The sequence below is a fragment of the Salmo trutta genome, chromosome 11 (genome assembly GCF_901001165.1).
Source record: "Salmo trutta chromosome 11, fSalTru1.1, whole genome shotgun sequence".
Classification (NCBI taxonomy): domain Eukaryota; kingdom Metazoa; phylum Chordata; class Actinopteri; order Salmoniformes; family Salmonidae; genus Salmo; species Salmo trutta.
This window is the reverse complement of record NC_042967.1, coordinates 4,892,312-4,908,753: the sequence shown is the minus strand read 5'-3', so window position 1 is coordinate 4,908,753 and position 16,442 is coordinate 4,892,312.

Below are 16,442 nucleotides of genomic sequence, written 5' to 3'. Positions count from 1 at the left end.
TATGAGTCACCACCTGGATTTGGTCTTATGTAGCAAAATTTGAAATTGTGTTTTTTTTTTACATTGGATAAAAGTAGACACAGAGCTGATTTTTGAGGAACAATGGGAAAGTAATTCTGCTTTGAAAGTTGATCAACTTGTAAACTCACTTTTGAGAAAATGGCCTTTGAACATTTTGGTGTCTAGTGAATAGCTCTTCTTTGTCTACACCCATTCAGCATCGTTCACACCCTCTTAAGCTTTAGCACCACCCATCTCGTTTTGCTCTCAGAGCGTTCAGAGCGCACACTTGACGCTCTGGCTGAGGATTTGTTTACCTCTGGATAATATGAAAACAGCCTATCCTCTGCTGGCAACAATTTCATTACGCTTTTTTGCCAACGTTTACTGACACCGGCCATATTCAACGGGTGTTGTACACTTTAGCTTAAGACATGTAGCTAGCTAGCTAGGTAAACAATGAACATAGTGTTTGAATGTTAAATGACGAGACAGAGGCATTGATGCGAGTAACCAGTCTTGTTCAGTATATTGCAATACATCCGGTTATTTCAAGCACACCGGTAAAAAACACTGGAGTTGCAGTAATTAACATTTACCAACAGATGGCATCACTGTGCCATCTTACACCCATAACAGATGGCTAGGTAAACAACGTGTAAGATCACACACGTCACGTAACGTTAGCTAACGAGCCAGCCAGCTGATGTTAGCTAGTTAAACAACGAACATAGTGCCACATTATGTCGTTACTACCCTGCATGAATCTGCTGGGAGCTAACCAACCAGGTTCAACGTTAGCTAGCTGACATTAGGCTCTAACTAGCAAAGCAAACGGCTCTGGGATACGAATAATAACGTCATACACGTAACGTTAGCTAGGGAGCCCACTAGCTAATGTTAGCCTGCTAGCTAGGTAAACAATGAACCTAGCTAGGTAAACAATGTGTAAGATCACACACGTCACGTAATGCTAGCTAGGGACCTAGCCAGCTAACGTTAGCTAGCTAGCTAACAGTACACTTTAGTTTGAAATGAAACCACTTTCTAACAAAATTAGAAACATGTAATATCTAAAAAATATAGCTAGCTAGGCTATTTTACCCGTATATATCATCATGCATGATGGACATGTCTCCATGCCACGGTTGCTCTTAGTTTGAAGATGTAATTCAGAGACAGGTGTTTTCTCCTTCTATTTAGCTATTATACTCTAATTCCACTGATTTCAAAACTTGATCTTCCAGAAATTGGACAGCAACACCTATGCAGCTCCACTACACGATACATTTTTTTTAAAGCAGCGTTCGACAGAATTACCAACACAGATTGACCAGCTCAAATAGACAGAAGCCTTCTATATGGCAGACCAATCCAAACTCCTCTCTCGGCATGTCCAGCCCACTCATTATCTCAGCCAATTTTATTTCAAAAATATAATATATTTTACCTTTTATTTAACTAGGCAAGTCAATTAAGAACAAATTCTTATTTTCAATGACTTCCCAGGAACAGTGGGTTAACTGCCTTGTTCAGGGGCAGAACAACAGGGATTCGATCTTGCAACCTTTCAGTTACCTTTCGGTTACAAGTCCAACGCTCTAACCACTAGGCTACCTGCCGTCCCATCATGGCATTTAAAAAAAAAAAAAAAAAAAAAAAAACCTTAAAATGCCCCCCCTTTGAAGTCGTGACTTGCGACATATGCCTAGTTTCCTGAAACGGGTCACATATACTGTACTTGCAATGTGTAGTATCCTTAACTGGGGATCTATTGGAGCCTAGTATGTCATTGTAACTGAGCAAAGTTCTTGTTCTGCACAACAGCTAGTACTAACCCTTGTGTACTTGTCATTGAAGTGTAGTTGCTATTAAAGAGAAACATCACAGAAGCCTCACATTTGTGTGTTTATCAGAATCTAAACGAAACCTCCTCCAACATCAAACTCAAAGACCATTTTCAGTCAAATTTTATTTTCAGCCGAAGCTGGAAACTATTATTTTCATATCTGCCACCATTGAGTGAGATGGAAATGTAGGTCACACGGACATGTCATATTTCATCTAATGCAAGAGCTTTACACCCCATTATTGCAACATATGTCAAGTTTTACTACAAGCACTTTCAACAGAACAGACCTCTGTTCTGATATGGTCTTACGTATGAAGCTAAAAATGTAATGAAGGCTCTTACGGAATGTGGGGATGGTGCTAGCTGCTCTTCGCTGCACCGCAAAGTCGTTTCCAACATACACACACACACACACACGCACACACACACTCCTTGGGCCTGGGAGGATGGCTTCGTTATCCTGGTTCAATTACCACCCTGGTGTCTCCATTCCCATCAGTCCCTACTCTACCCTCCTCTCTCTCACACACACACTGCTCCGACAGGCAGAATAAAAAGCTCCAGCACTCAGCCTGTGGCTCTGAGTGGGTCTGCTGGGGAGTGAGTGAAAGTCCTCAGCCTGAAGCGCTGTGGGGGAGATGGGTCTGGGAATAAGGGACACAGGGTTAGATTGAGAGCCTGCACATCGTCCTGTGTGTGTGGGGGGGTGATGGTGTGTGCGTGTGTGTATGTGTGTGTGCATGTGGACGTGTTTAACTATGCTAGTGGGGACATGGAGTCCCCAAAAGAATAGTAAACAAACAAAAATTTGACCAACTGGGGACATTTTGTTGGTCCCCACAAGGTCAAATGCTATTTCTAGGGGGTTTAGGGTTAAGGTTAGAATTAGGTTCATGGTTAGGAGCTAGAGTTAGTTTTAGGGTTAGGGTTAAGGTTTTTGGGTTAAGGTTTTTGGGTTAAGGTTAGGGTTAGGGTAAGAGTATGGGTTACGGTTAGGTTTAGGTAAAATAGGATTTTGTATGGGACTGAATTGTGTGTCCAAAACAAGTTTAGCTGTACAAGAGTGCGTGTGTGTTTCTGTATTCTCATCTTTACACCAAACATGACCAGATTGGGAGAGGAGGCTGTTAATGCATTTTGACCCTCCTCTGCTTGTGCGCTCTAGCAGTCACAGTGGGGGAATAATATACAATTATACATGACATTTTGCAGACGCTTTTATCCAAAGCTTACAGTCATGCATACTTTTTCCATATTGGAAGTCCCAGGAATCAAACCCACTATCGTGGCGTTGCAAGCGCCTTGCTCTACCAACTGAGCTGCAGAGGACCACAAGAGGGATTAAGAGGGAGGAGCCATCTCTCAGAAAGAGAGACACATTTTAAGGTGTCAGTGGGTTACTCTGTGCTACACAGAGATTTTAATGTAAGAGAAGGCCATGAAATAGAAATATGATTGCATAATAGAGATACATTTAGGCAATGTTGGAAGTAGTTTTACATAATAGTGGTAGTAGCAGCGGCAGTAGTAGAAGTAAAAGTACTTAACAACCGAAGAGGAGGGGTACTGTAATGGTAGTAAAAGTGTCAGTAATAGTTGAGCTCTACATAGGACTGTCACACTAAAAGTGGACACAGATGTAGTTACCATGACCAACTGAGCCTTATATTCCCCACTCTTCTAAGTATGTGACTTAAATGAAGTCATGTGAGGAGTTCAATGTGAACATTTCTAACTTCCTGGACAATCATAAGCGACTGAGAAAAAAATGAGAAAAGCACATACACTAGCTTGAGTATACTTCGATTCATTTTTATCAATGAACTCTCAACCTCTTCAATTTACCATAGAACCATTGATGAAAGATAACATTATGGCCAATAGAGAGTCTGAAAAAACAACATCTGTAAAACCAGTACCAGTAGAAATCCATTCAGGCCCAAAAAGAAAGAAGAAAAATAAAATTATTTTGATTTAAAATTATACAGCTATTTAAACGAGGCCACTTGTAGGCCCATTACACACCCGTTTGAGTTACTTCCCCTGAAAGTGAACTAATGCCGACTCTCTTTACCGCTGCTTCAGATTGCACAGTTATTGTGAAGTGAGCCTATTAATCAATGTCATCCTTTCCAATAGGGGTTAAATGGCTTTTTTTCCCACCAAGATAGCTAGCTGATTACCTCCTTTGGTTCACCCTACACCTTCTCATTTGCCAGCAAACTCAAACACAAAGAGTGAGGTGTTCATCGTGGGAAGCCCTGATATTTGTCATTGAATTTGTGGTAGCCATTATGAATAGGGAAAAATAGTCCCAGCCTACTGCCTACAGCCTACAGTGCCTTGCAAAAGTATTCATCCCCTTGGCATTTTTGGTAATTTAAATTTATTTTTAATTTGGATTTCATGTAATGGACAATCACAAAATAGTCCAAATTGGTGAAGTGAAATTAAAAAAAATACTTGTTTCAAAAATAAAATAAAAAAATGAAACGGAAAAGTGGTGCATGCATATGTATTCAACCCCTTTGCTATGAAGCCCCTAAATAAGATCTGGTGCAACCAATTACCTTCAGAAGTCACATAATTAGTTAAATAAAGTCCACCTGTGTGCAATCTAAGTGTCACATGATCTGTCACATGATCTCAGGATATATACACCTGCTCTGAAAGGCCCCAGAGTCTGCAACACCACTAAGCAAAGGGCACCACCAAGCAAGCATCACCATGAACACCAAGGAGCTCTCCAAACAGGTCAGGGACAAAGTTGTGGAGAGGTACAGATCAGTGTTGGGTTATTAAAATATCCTAAACTTTGAACATCCCACGGAGTACCATAAAATCCATTATTAAAAAATGGAAGAATATGCAACCACAGCAAACCTCCCAAGAGAGGGCCGCCCAGCAAAACTCACGGACCAGGCAAGGGGGGCATTAATCAGAGAGGCAACAAAGAGACCGAAGATAACCCTGAAGGAGCTGTAAAGCTCCACAGCGGAGATTGGAGTATCTATCCATTGGACCACTTTAAGCCATACACTCCACAGAGCTGGGCTTTACGGAAGAGGGGCCAGAAAAAAGCCATTGCTTAAAGAAAAAAATGAGCAAACACGTTTGGTGTTTGCCAAAAGGCATGTGGGGAGACTCCTTGAACATATGGAAGAAGGTACTCTGGTCAGATGAGACAAAAATGTTGCTTTTTGGACATCAAGGAAATTGCTATGTCTGGCGCAAATCCAACACCTCTCATCACCCCGAGAAAACCATCCCCACAGTGAAGCATGGTGGTGACAGCATCATGCTGTGGGGATGTTTTTCCATCGGCAGGGACTGAGAAACTGGTCAGAATTGAAGGAATGATATATGGCGCTAAATACAGGAAAATTCTTGAAGGAAACCTGTTTCAGTCTTCCAGAAATTTGAGACTGGCACAGAGGTTCACCTTCCAGCAGGACAATGACCCTAAGCATACTGCTAAAGCAACACTCGAGTGTTTTAAGGTGAAACATTTAAATGTCTTGGAATGGCCTAGTCAAAGCCCAGACCTCAATCCAATTGAGAATCTGTGGTATGACTTAGAGATTGCTGTATACCAGCGGAACCCATCCAACTTGAAAGAGCTGGAGCAGTTTTGCCTATAAGAATGAGCAAAAATCCCAGTGGCTAGATGTGCCAAGCTTATAGAGACATACCCCAAGAGACTTACCACTGTAATTGCTGCAAAAGGTGGCTCACAAAGTTTTGACTTTGGGGGGTGAATAGTTATGCACGCTCAAGTTTTCTGTTTTTTTGTCTTATTTCTTGTCTGTTTCACAAAAATATTTTGCTTCTTCAAAGTGATAGGCATGTTGTGTAAATCAAATGATACAACCCCCCCCCAAAAAAAATCTATTTTGATTCCAGGTTGTAAGGCAATAAAATAGGGAAAATGCCAAAGGGGTGAATACTTTCGCAACCAACTGTATTAACTGATTTTTTTGTAGCAAGAGCCATGCTAATGCTAAATGTAGTTAGCAACAGATAGTGGATGGAATATATTTGGGATGCTGGTAGCAGAGAAGTGTTGGAATTCACATAACATTAGTGGAATGCTAAGGGTAGTTAGCAGTACCTAGCTAAAGAGAGTGAATGGAATCTATTTGGGATGTTGCTATCAGAGAAGTGTGGGTATGTGTACGTGGCTAGCCTCGACCTCATCTGTTAGTCAAAGGTTATCTGTCTACTTGTCGACAGGGGAAGAGTGAAGGACGAGACTGTATGTGTGTGAGCCAATACTCAAGGGGGGTAGGAGAAAGACTCTACCGTGTGGTCCAGTCAACCTGTCTGCGACAACTGGATAATCAGTGGTGTCAGTGTCTTCTCCACCGTTATCTGTAGGGATTGTTTGTCGTCGCGGGCCACCCTGTCTCCCCTGACAACCATGTCATTTTTGACCCGGGGAGGAGGGGCCAGTGGCTGGTTGCTGGCGGTGACAACCTGGCCATCATTAGTCACCCACGGCAACAGCCACAGCAACACAGCAAAGGTCATTGGTGTCATGTCTGTGTGGCAATGTCTAGTCACTCATTCCTACGATATTAGCGGTGCCGAGGTCAATGTCACACCCATAGAGCCAAATTGATCTAATGCTAAATCTTCTGGGTAATGGGGCTGGTGATCGGTGATCACTAAAATGTATGTTTAGAGGACCAACTTTGCCCCTCTAGTATATGTAGCCACATGCAGGCTGGTTTTTGACAGTCTAGACTATAATGACAGTGTTTTATTAATTGTGGTATTGTCAATATACAATAGGCAGTGCTTTGCAGATATTGATGTTGTCAGATTCTCAGAAGAATTTGTTGAGAATTATTAAATCTAAAATCTCACTTAACATGAGTGTGAATCAATGACACAACTTGCTCAACTTATGACATTTACTAAATAGAGACGTGGGTAGAATTTATTCAGGTACGGAATATTCATCAGGATCGTCCATATATCTTAGTAGTAGTGACAGATTGCTGGGTTCCCTGGCTAATATGCTAATGGTCATGTTAATGCAATCTGGAGCGAGAGGCTAGGTTAACTGGATACAACACCATGATAATGACTATTTCCAGGAAAAGCCAAATGCAAACGCTTTCCATGAGCACAGTTTCATCTGTCATCTGTCAACACATCAACACTCTTTAAAACAAGAAAAAATGTCTGCCTGTGTGCACTGGAGGGAGAGAAAATGGACTGTTAATAGTTTTAATTAAAAGTCAACTTAGGAGAACACCATATGTTCCTAGGATGCATCCCAAATTGCACCCTATTCCCAATGGGGTTCTGGTTAAAAGTAGTGCACTATAAGGAATAGGGTGCTATTTGGGACGCATACCTGTTTTTTAATGTTGAGGCAGTTGATATGTCGTTAAAGTGCAGTCTCATTGCGACTCAAATCAAAACAGTTCTAAAAATGTCTCTGTCAATCATTTGGTTAATATTAGGGCTTACAGAGTACTGAGTCTGTCCTAATATGGACACCGTATCGAGAGCATTGGTTCCACACTTTGAAATATTGTCGTATAGAAAATGCATTAGGTTGTTATAACGATTACAGGTCTCTAGGTTTATTGAACTGGCAGACGCCTGGCTGTGTGGTGTTGTTGTTGCTACCGCCGACCGATTCCAGCCCCATTCCACACCATGATTCGTCCATCTTGCTGCTCCTCACGCCTGTACTGTATTCGATAAAGCTATAATTTCCCCTTAACAGAGTGGATATTACAGGGTATCCCAGCAACAGCCACCAGTTCAAATTGGACCAACTTAGAAAGGCTGCTCGTAATAGCCCAGGGTGAATGGATTCTGTACACAAATAGAAGCCTGCAGCAGGCTTGAAATGGATGAATCAGGTTGACAAGAACGAATCAGGTCAGTGACCTTGGCGAGCAAAATCTAGAAATGATCTGTTATATTGATGTCTCAGTGGTGATATGTGTTTTTCTTTGCATATGAAAATGTACCATATAAAATACATGGAACATATCTATCAAACATTCCACTTAAAGCTAGATTTGTTGACTTTTGGTAATGGTCTTTATGGATATGGCTACTGTAAGCCTGTTTGATTTATATATATTTTCATCAACATTCTTACTGATTTGTTTTACACAAATAAGAACACACACAATGTCAGTTTGATTAGTTTTGAGGGAATATATTAAGGGGAAGACAGAGTGTAGAAATCATCAGACAACATACTGTAGCATCTGGGCTCATGAATCACCCTGCAAGAGAAGTCTAATAAAATTAGATGCTTGGTCCTGTATCGTAGTATTGGACCCAGTAGAACTTTGGACACTGGTAATAACCAAAATAAATGTGTCGTCTGAGTCTCACAGACCTGCAGCATTGTTATTAACCTGGATTCACTGTCTACGTAAATGTCCCTTCTGGCTCTTGCAATTACCCTATTATTCTAAACATTGCTCATCTAACATGTTCTCAGATACAAGACAATGCGGGCCCTCTGCACCACACTATAAGGTCTGTGGAAGGAAAAGTACCACCAGCATCACATCAAATAGCCTTTGTGCCTACTGCCTTGACATTGCAAAGATGCTGCACTGGACTTGACATTCATAATGCACTTTAAAAAGTTGTTTTTGAAGGTCACTGTTGAAGGTCTGACTTTCTGTTGAAGGTCTGACCTTCTCCATATGGTCAGGGAACATTTAGAGAATGTGAGTGTAAAATGTTGGGAATTTAAACTACCGTTTAAAAAATTGGGGTCACTTAAAAATGTCCTTGTTATTGAAAGAAAAGCAATTTTATTTGTCCATTAAAATAACATCAAATTGATCCGAAATACAGTGTAGACATTGTTGATGTTGTAAATGACTATTGTTGCTGGAAACAATGATTTTTTTATGGAATATCTACATAGGAGTACAGAGGTCCACTATCAGCAACCATCACTCCTGTGTTCCAATGGCCCGTTGTGTTAGCTAATCCAACTTTATCAGTTTAAAAGGCTAATTGATCATTAGAAAACCCTTTTGCAATTATATTAGCATAGCTGAAAACTGTTGTTCTGATTAAAGAAGCAATAAAACTGGCCTTCTTTAGAGTAGTTGAATATCTGGAGCATTAGTATTTTTGTGGGTTTGATAACAGGCTCAAAATGGCCAGAATCAAAGAACTTTCTTCTGAAACTTGTCAGTCAATTCTTCTTCTGAGAAATTAAGGCTATTCCATGCGAGAAATTGTCAAGGCCATTTTTATACCATTTTCACACTACAATGCCAAGCTGAGCTGTACTGGGCTGGCCTGGTAACGCATCCTGGAAAGGACCATGTGAAAAGAAAATATTTGAGCCAGCACAGTATGCTTTGTGAAACTGGCATGAGAAGGTAAAACAATGCCATTCCTCTGACATAAACATATCAATGCGATAAGGCTAATTACCAACACTTAATTTAAGCTGAGGTAGGACACGCATGTATTCCATTGTTTGTGGTTGTTTTTATACTTTTTTTAGCTTGTTTTGTTGATTACATTCCCAGAATTCATAAGTGCCTGATGAGGATTATGGTTGAGCATAATTGGACAGCCCACTCAAGCTCTTGAACCCGATAGGTTGGTTCTCCAGCGCCACGTTCTATCATAAACACACCACTCAGATGTGTCCATCATTAGAAGTTTAATCAGAGAGGAGTAAAGCCTACATATTTTCTCATGCATTTGGATCTTTTCCAATAGTCACAAAACGCAATTAAAACATCAAGTTGGACAGTAAACGCAGTTTCTCAATGATTTAGTCTCTGAGAGTCTCTTGAGTCTCTATTCCTGCTGTTGTATTTGTCACTAAAGAACACACATTTTTCTTTGATTTTCTGGACTTGGATTTGTTTCCACTTTGTATTCTCCTCACAACTGTGGAGATGAAGCTGTTACTGTGCTTCTCTATGTCTACATGTAAATATCCCCTCTCTACTTATCATTTATTTCTCATGATGCATGTTGAGAGAATTCAGAGATAAGGCTTTAATTAATATTTTCTCCTGGTCATTCATTAGACTTCAGGCAGCTCCTCTTCCCCTCTTTGATTCATACAGGAAGTGTTTAACCAGAGAGAATGGAGACAGAAAGCCACTACAAATGCAGGATGCTTTATTACACTAATTAATTACCCAACCTGATGACTGTCATTAATCTGCTGTTGTCTAGTTGATTTAGAGTAAGCGTGGACACATCTGTGGTAAGGCATCACTGTCTCCTTATTTTTGGAGGGAAAGTCACTTCCTATATAAACAGGAAGTAGAAGAACTCCTCTGAGGAGAGAATCCAACACATCAGCAGATGTGAATGAACCAGTACACCAGGTCAGAAAGGGTATACAGAAACAGAAATACCCAATTTTGTCTACCAATTAAAAAATAAGAGACATTGGGAGGTTGAAGATGCTGGCTTGGCAATGACCGTCTGGTAGCAGATGGTTCAGAAACAATTCCTGTCTGTTTGGTCTAGACCTCGTCAGCACTGATAGCTGTTATGACTGTTGACTCGTCAGGTTCCTAAAATCACCCCTAAAGTTTTAATTTCTCAGCAGCTGCTGTCTGCTGTGCAGAGGGAGAATTTGTCAAGGATGATTAGATCAGTGGCAGTATCAGCAGGCACTAGCATTAGCATTGCCCCCACCAAGACTTCCTCTGATCCAAATATTTTCCACCCATTGGATCTCTAGATTCTCTACACTTACGCATCTCTCTATCTATCAGCCTGAGTGATCTCCTCTTCCCTAGAGCGGCTCAATCCAGTTGGGAGAGGAGGATTTTCTAAGTGAGTATAGCCACATGGAGACAGGGAGTGGGGCTTCTTCACAACGCTGGTTACTTCTACCTCAGGTATTCAGGCTAATTTTTCATTTTTCAGTTCAGAAAGTTGATTGAATTGAATTTATGGACTGAAAATTGCCCATCAATTTTCTTTGAATTTACTCCCTGAATTGAAAACTGAATTGACCCCAACCCTGAACCTTATGTACCAAACAGTGGAAAATCTATGCCCACAGTACCTTCTATTAATCTCTTCAAGGTACATTTTAATTGGGGACTGCCTAGCGCAAGACATTGACCCTGCCTACCCAACGTGTCTCATGTCCCAAAGAAATGTTTGCATAATCCAGCATTAACAGATAGTATCAAAATGTTTCCAGCCCTGGTATAATTAGTGACAAGTGTTGAGCGGGGTATTAAAAGTTAATTGAGTTGTCTCTCTGTATGAAGAACTTTGATCTGCTCTGACTCCAGGGGCACTATTTTCAGCTGGCGTTAAGGCAGTGCTAGTGTCAAACATATTAGTTTGCAATTTTGTCATGTAAAAACTGGCACCCTACATTATCCAGCCCTTACGCCGGGTTTAGCAATTTACCTGTTTTATATCAGCTAGCTTGTGCTCAGATGGACATTTTTGAAGTGTGTCCTTAAAAAGATGATTCAAAGTGCTCATTTCAGGCAGAACTGATAGGGATATTTATTAAGACCAACCAACAGCTGGTTTCAGAGGTAATTCAGTTGGTTCTGTCAAGAACTTTGAAAGCGGAAACGTAGCCTTTCCAGCCATGATTCCCACTGCCCATATGTGTATGGAACAAAAGTAGCCTAATGTGCTTTTGGTGCCAGTATAGTTCGTATTTAGAAACATAAAAAACTGTTTTTTCCCATTTCATTGTATTTTACTAAAAACAAAGCATTGACTCCCCTCCTCTCAATGAAATCTTTTTTTGATCTGCCCAATGCAATCGTAAAATAGTCAAGACTGTCGATAAAGGGTTTGGCTCCTGAGAGCGCTTGGAAAAAAAATCTTAATCACCTTTCTTAAAATATCAAGTTTGAGAGGAGTAAAACAGTGAGCTGACATTCCCTTTTTATCTATGCATTGTACAGTGCCTTGCAAAAGTATTCATCCCCCTTGGCGTTTTTCCTATTTTGTTGCATTACAACCTGGATTTGGATTTCATGTAATGGACAATCACAAAATAGTCCAAATTGGTGAAGTGAAATGAAAGAAATTACTTGTTTAAAAAAAAATTAACATTTTTTTACAGAAAAGTGGTGCATGCATGTGTTTTCACCCCCTGTGCTATGAAGCCCCTAAATAAGATCTGGTGCAACCAATTACCTTCAGAAGTCACATAAATTAGTTAAATAAAGTCCACCTGTGTGCAATCTACTTGTCACAAGATATCAGTATATATACACCTGCTCTGAAAGGCCCCAGAGTCTGCAACACCACTAAGCAAGGGGCACCACCAAGCAAGCATCACCATTAAGACCAAGGAGCTCCCCCAACAGGTCAGGGACAAAGTTGTGGAGAAGTACAGATCAGGGTTGGGTTCCAAAAAATATTCTAAACTTTGAACATCCCACGGAGCACCATTAAATCCATTGTTAAAAAATTGAAAGAATATGGCACCACAACAAACCTGCCAAGAGAGGGTTGCCCACCAAAACTCACGGACCAGGCAAGGAGGGCATTAATCAGAGAGGCAACAAAGAGACCAAAGATAACCCTGAAGGAGCTGCAAAGCTCCACATAGGACCACTTTAAGCCGTACACTCCACAGAGCTGGGCTTTACGGAAGAGTGGCCAGAAAAAAAGCCATTGTTTAAAGAAAAAATGAGCAAACACGTTTGGTGTTGTGGGAGACTCCCCGAACATATGGAAGAAGGTACCCTGGTCAGAGACAAAAATGTTGCTTTTTGGCCATCAAGGAAAACACTACGTCTGGCGCAAATCCAACACCTCTCATCACCCCGAGAACGTCATCCCCACAGTGAAGCATGGTGGTGGCAGCATCATGCTGTGGGGATGTTTTTCCATTGGCAGGGACTGAGAATCTGGTCAGAATTGAAGGAATGATATATGGCGCTAAATACAGGAAAATTCTTGAAGGAAACCTGTTTCAGTCTTCCAGAAATTTGAGACAGACGGAGGTTCACCTTCAGGACAATGACCCTAAGCATACTGCTAAAGCAACACTTGAGTGGTTTAAAGGGAAACATTTAAATGTATTGGAATGGCCTAGTCAAAGCTCAGATCTCAATCCAATTGAGAATCTGTGGTATGATTTAAAGATTGCTGTATACCAGTGGAACCCATCCAACTTGAAGGAGCTGGAGCAGTTTTGCCTTGAAGAATGGGCAAAAATCCCAGTGGCTAGATGTGTCAAGCTTATAGAGACATTCCCCAAGAGACTTGCAGCTGTAATTGCTGCAAAAGGTGACTTAACAATGTATTGACTTTTGGGGGATGAATAGTTGTGCACGCTCAAGTTTTCAGTTTTTTGTCTTATTTCTTTTTTGTTTCACAAAATATTTTGCATCTTCAAAGTGGTAGGCATGTTGTGTAAATCAAATGATACAAACCCCCCAAAAAATCTATTTTAATTCCAGGTTGTAAGCCATCAAAATAGGAAAAATGCCAAGGGGGTGAATACTTTCGCAAGCCACTGTATGCAGACCAACATTATTTTAGACATGCAGGTCCCATTTTGGACTTGTGTAAAACCCCTTCCTTTATTTAGGCTATTTGTTCATGCCCATCATGAAATGAGAGATACTGTTGAACCTCTGTAACCTTTAAAAATGGCTAATTTTCCATTTTATATTTTTAAACCCCTTCCTTAGCCTTATTATAAAGAAGGCTGGTTCAACAGCAATGCCTGTCTTTTTTATCTTGGCGATATTATGATATCATTCAGAAAATGTTACATTTATTTAATGATGTTAAAAAAAAATGATTGCTTGTTTTTCGTTTAATTTTATTACAACCAAACAAATGATTCACCTTCCTGGTTTTATAGTGACAGCTTCCGTGGCGCTCTTGCAATGCAACTTCTGGAGATGTGTGAATGCGATCTGATCTGTAAAGTGGTTCTGATTATGTTCATAAAAAATAGGCCTATTTGGACATTCTCCCTCTCTATAAATATTGGATCTTTGTCCATCTACTGTGAAATGTTTGGATGTGCATAAAAACCTCCATAGTCCACGTTATTTTAATATTTACCCACGGCCACGGGGAGAAATGATGGTGCCTGTAAGTGTGACACAGCCTATTTTAAACAAGTTGTTGTTAAGTTTTGTTTATAATTTGATTCTAATTATTAGTTCTCTTTTAGGCCTTATCAATAATACCTTTATTCCTGCTTATTGGCAATGTTTGGCATGTCCATGCTCAGCCATAATGCAATGTACAGTAGGCCTATTCCTTATATCAGTGTGAATGCTATTGAAGCCATGCAATTACTTGGAACAATGTGGGCTGCAAATGGGTTCAAGTTCAGGTATTTAGTAAAGATAGGTCTACATTTTGACATTTCGTCTTCCATTGATTAGATACTGTATCTCTCTGTACAGGCCCTTCCAGACAAGTCAGTTAAAATTACACATATCCGAGGCCAGTGACAATCAGATCCGACCCAGACCTGTGACATTATTTTGAAATCTGGATCCGGACCCACTCAGACCCCGGATTGGGTCTCGGATATTCGGGTACAAGGGAATCCATGAAGACCTTTAGTGTGAATACTTTCTGAAGGTATTGTATGTGTCATGTCATGGTAACCAATTACACACAAATATAGTGGAATATATTTGTTCCTTTTTCACCACTCAAACTAGGCAAACTAATGCTATTTGTTTCAAGAACTCCATTGTGCACAGGAACTGGATCAGTGCCCAGTAACCAGTTATACAATATACATCTTCAAAATGTTTATTGCCGTCTACAAAATGGTATTACTTGCTGATTCACTTTGAGAGACTGAGCAAATCTGACCCATTGCTAGGTCACTTTGAGAGACTGAGCAAATCTGGCCCATTGCCAGGTAGATGGTTATATAGAAATGTGGCCCTTTTCACTGAGCTGTGGGGTTTCCCTGGTGTGCTCCTCCTCTCCAAGGGCTGTCTCTGTCGTGTCTGCTGCTCTGTGGATGAACAGCCAGCCTTCAGCTCTATCAGTCAGTCCAGACTTTCTCTCCCTGGTGGAGGTCTGACATCTCCATGGCTGGCATATTTTATGTTGTAACAGTTAACTTTTTTGTCAACTGAAGTGATTTCGATTTAACTGTATGGCCATGAATAATGCTGTCATTTGGTAGAATGAACTGGAACTGTGCATGAAGCAACTGTGCATGAAGCAAGGTCAGCCTAATGTTGCTAATTTCCACTTCATAAGTGACCTAAAAAGTCCTCATCAACCCCCTTACCTTCACAATTAACACCTTGGACTGCTTCATTGATTTTGAGTACATTGGGGATCACCCAAATTTAGTTTGTTCATGTGAAACAAACTCTGACACCATTTTGATATTAACTGGGTGCTAATGCCACCTTTTAGGTCCCATGTTTCATTTCAGAGCACTTATTTGTGCTCTGTGGAGGTAAAGTCACCTTTCTACAGGGTTTTGCTGAACAAGCACTTGGTGTGTGTTGGTGAGTAACACCTCTGAAATGTAATCAGGGTCTACCCTAAATGCCAAATTGCCTGTGAAACACTCGGCTGTCATGGCCTAGTGGGGTGCACCCAGACTACTTATATACTGTGAATATATTCACTTTGAATCCTTGGTTTTTCATCAAAATACCATCAACCTCAGCAAATATGCTGAATGAAACTTAGAAGGCTTAGTGGGTTTTTCGCCATGCTAACAGTACATGTTAGTGGGGCATTTTCTAAATGTCTGCCAAGTTTGGGCAACATCTTATCGTTCTCTTCAGTCTGTTGGACCCAGACAAAGGTCACTACGTCAAGGTCAGACTCAAAAGTCAATCCGTTTCTCTGGAGGGTCTTCAGTTTAGTCGGGCTCGAATCTGCACTTTTTCAACAGACAGAGACAGGCATATACAGGATCTCAGGTCCCCCCCATCACACACAAACACACACACACATATATATCACACACAGCTCATGCTCAGCAGAAAGTGGAATGGAGGAAAGTTCACTTGAGGAGCTGAGTTTCGGACTTTCAGACTCTGTAAGAACACCCCTAAAGACAGAAAAAAAGTTGTTTCATCTAAAATTCCACGAGCATTGCATTCATCGAATGTACAAACTGGCCACAAAAAGTTACTACAAGAAATGTCATATGAGTCATATATCCTTACATTGCGAACAAAAACTTTGCAAGCACTCCAACAGATGCACTTGGTTAATGTACCGTGAAACTGTAACTGGCTGAGACGTAGCACAAAAAAGCAAACAAAGATTATCATTATTATTTCATGAAACCCGGCTGGAGCATCTCTATCTCTCCAGGTGCAGTCGTAATGACACGCTCAGATGACAAGCACTTTGTAGGCTTAGTTGGAGCCGCAGTGAAAACAAGACGTCATTAAAAGGCATTAGAACTGAGTCATCTCTTCGGCGAGGCGGACATTTTAGAAAACAGGTTGTTAGGGAACACTCTGTGGAAGAGACAACAGCTTAATGGCAATCCAGGAGCATTTGTGTCGTGCTGATACGGTGTGGTTGACATTTCAGTGGCGGTGATGCGCTTTTTTGTTTGTCTTTGTCAAATTTGTATTCATTATTCATCAAGGATAAGACTGGCGCT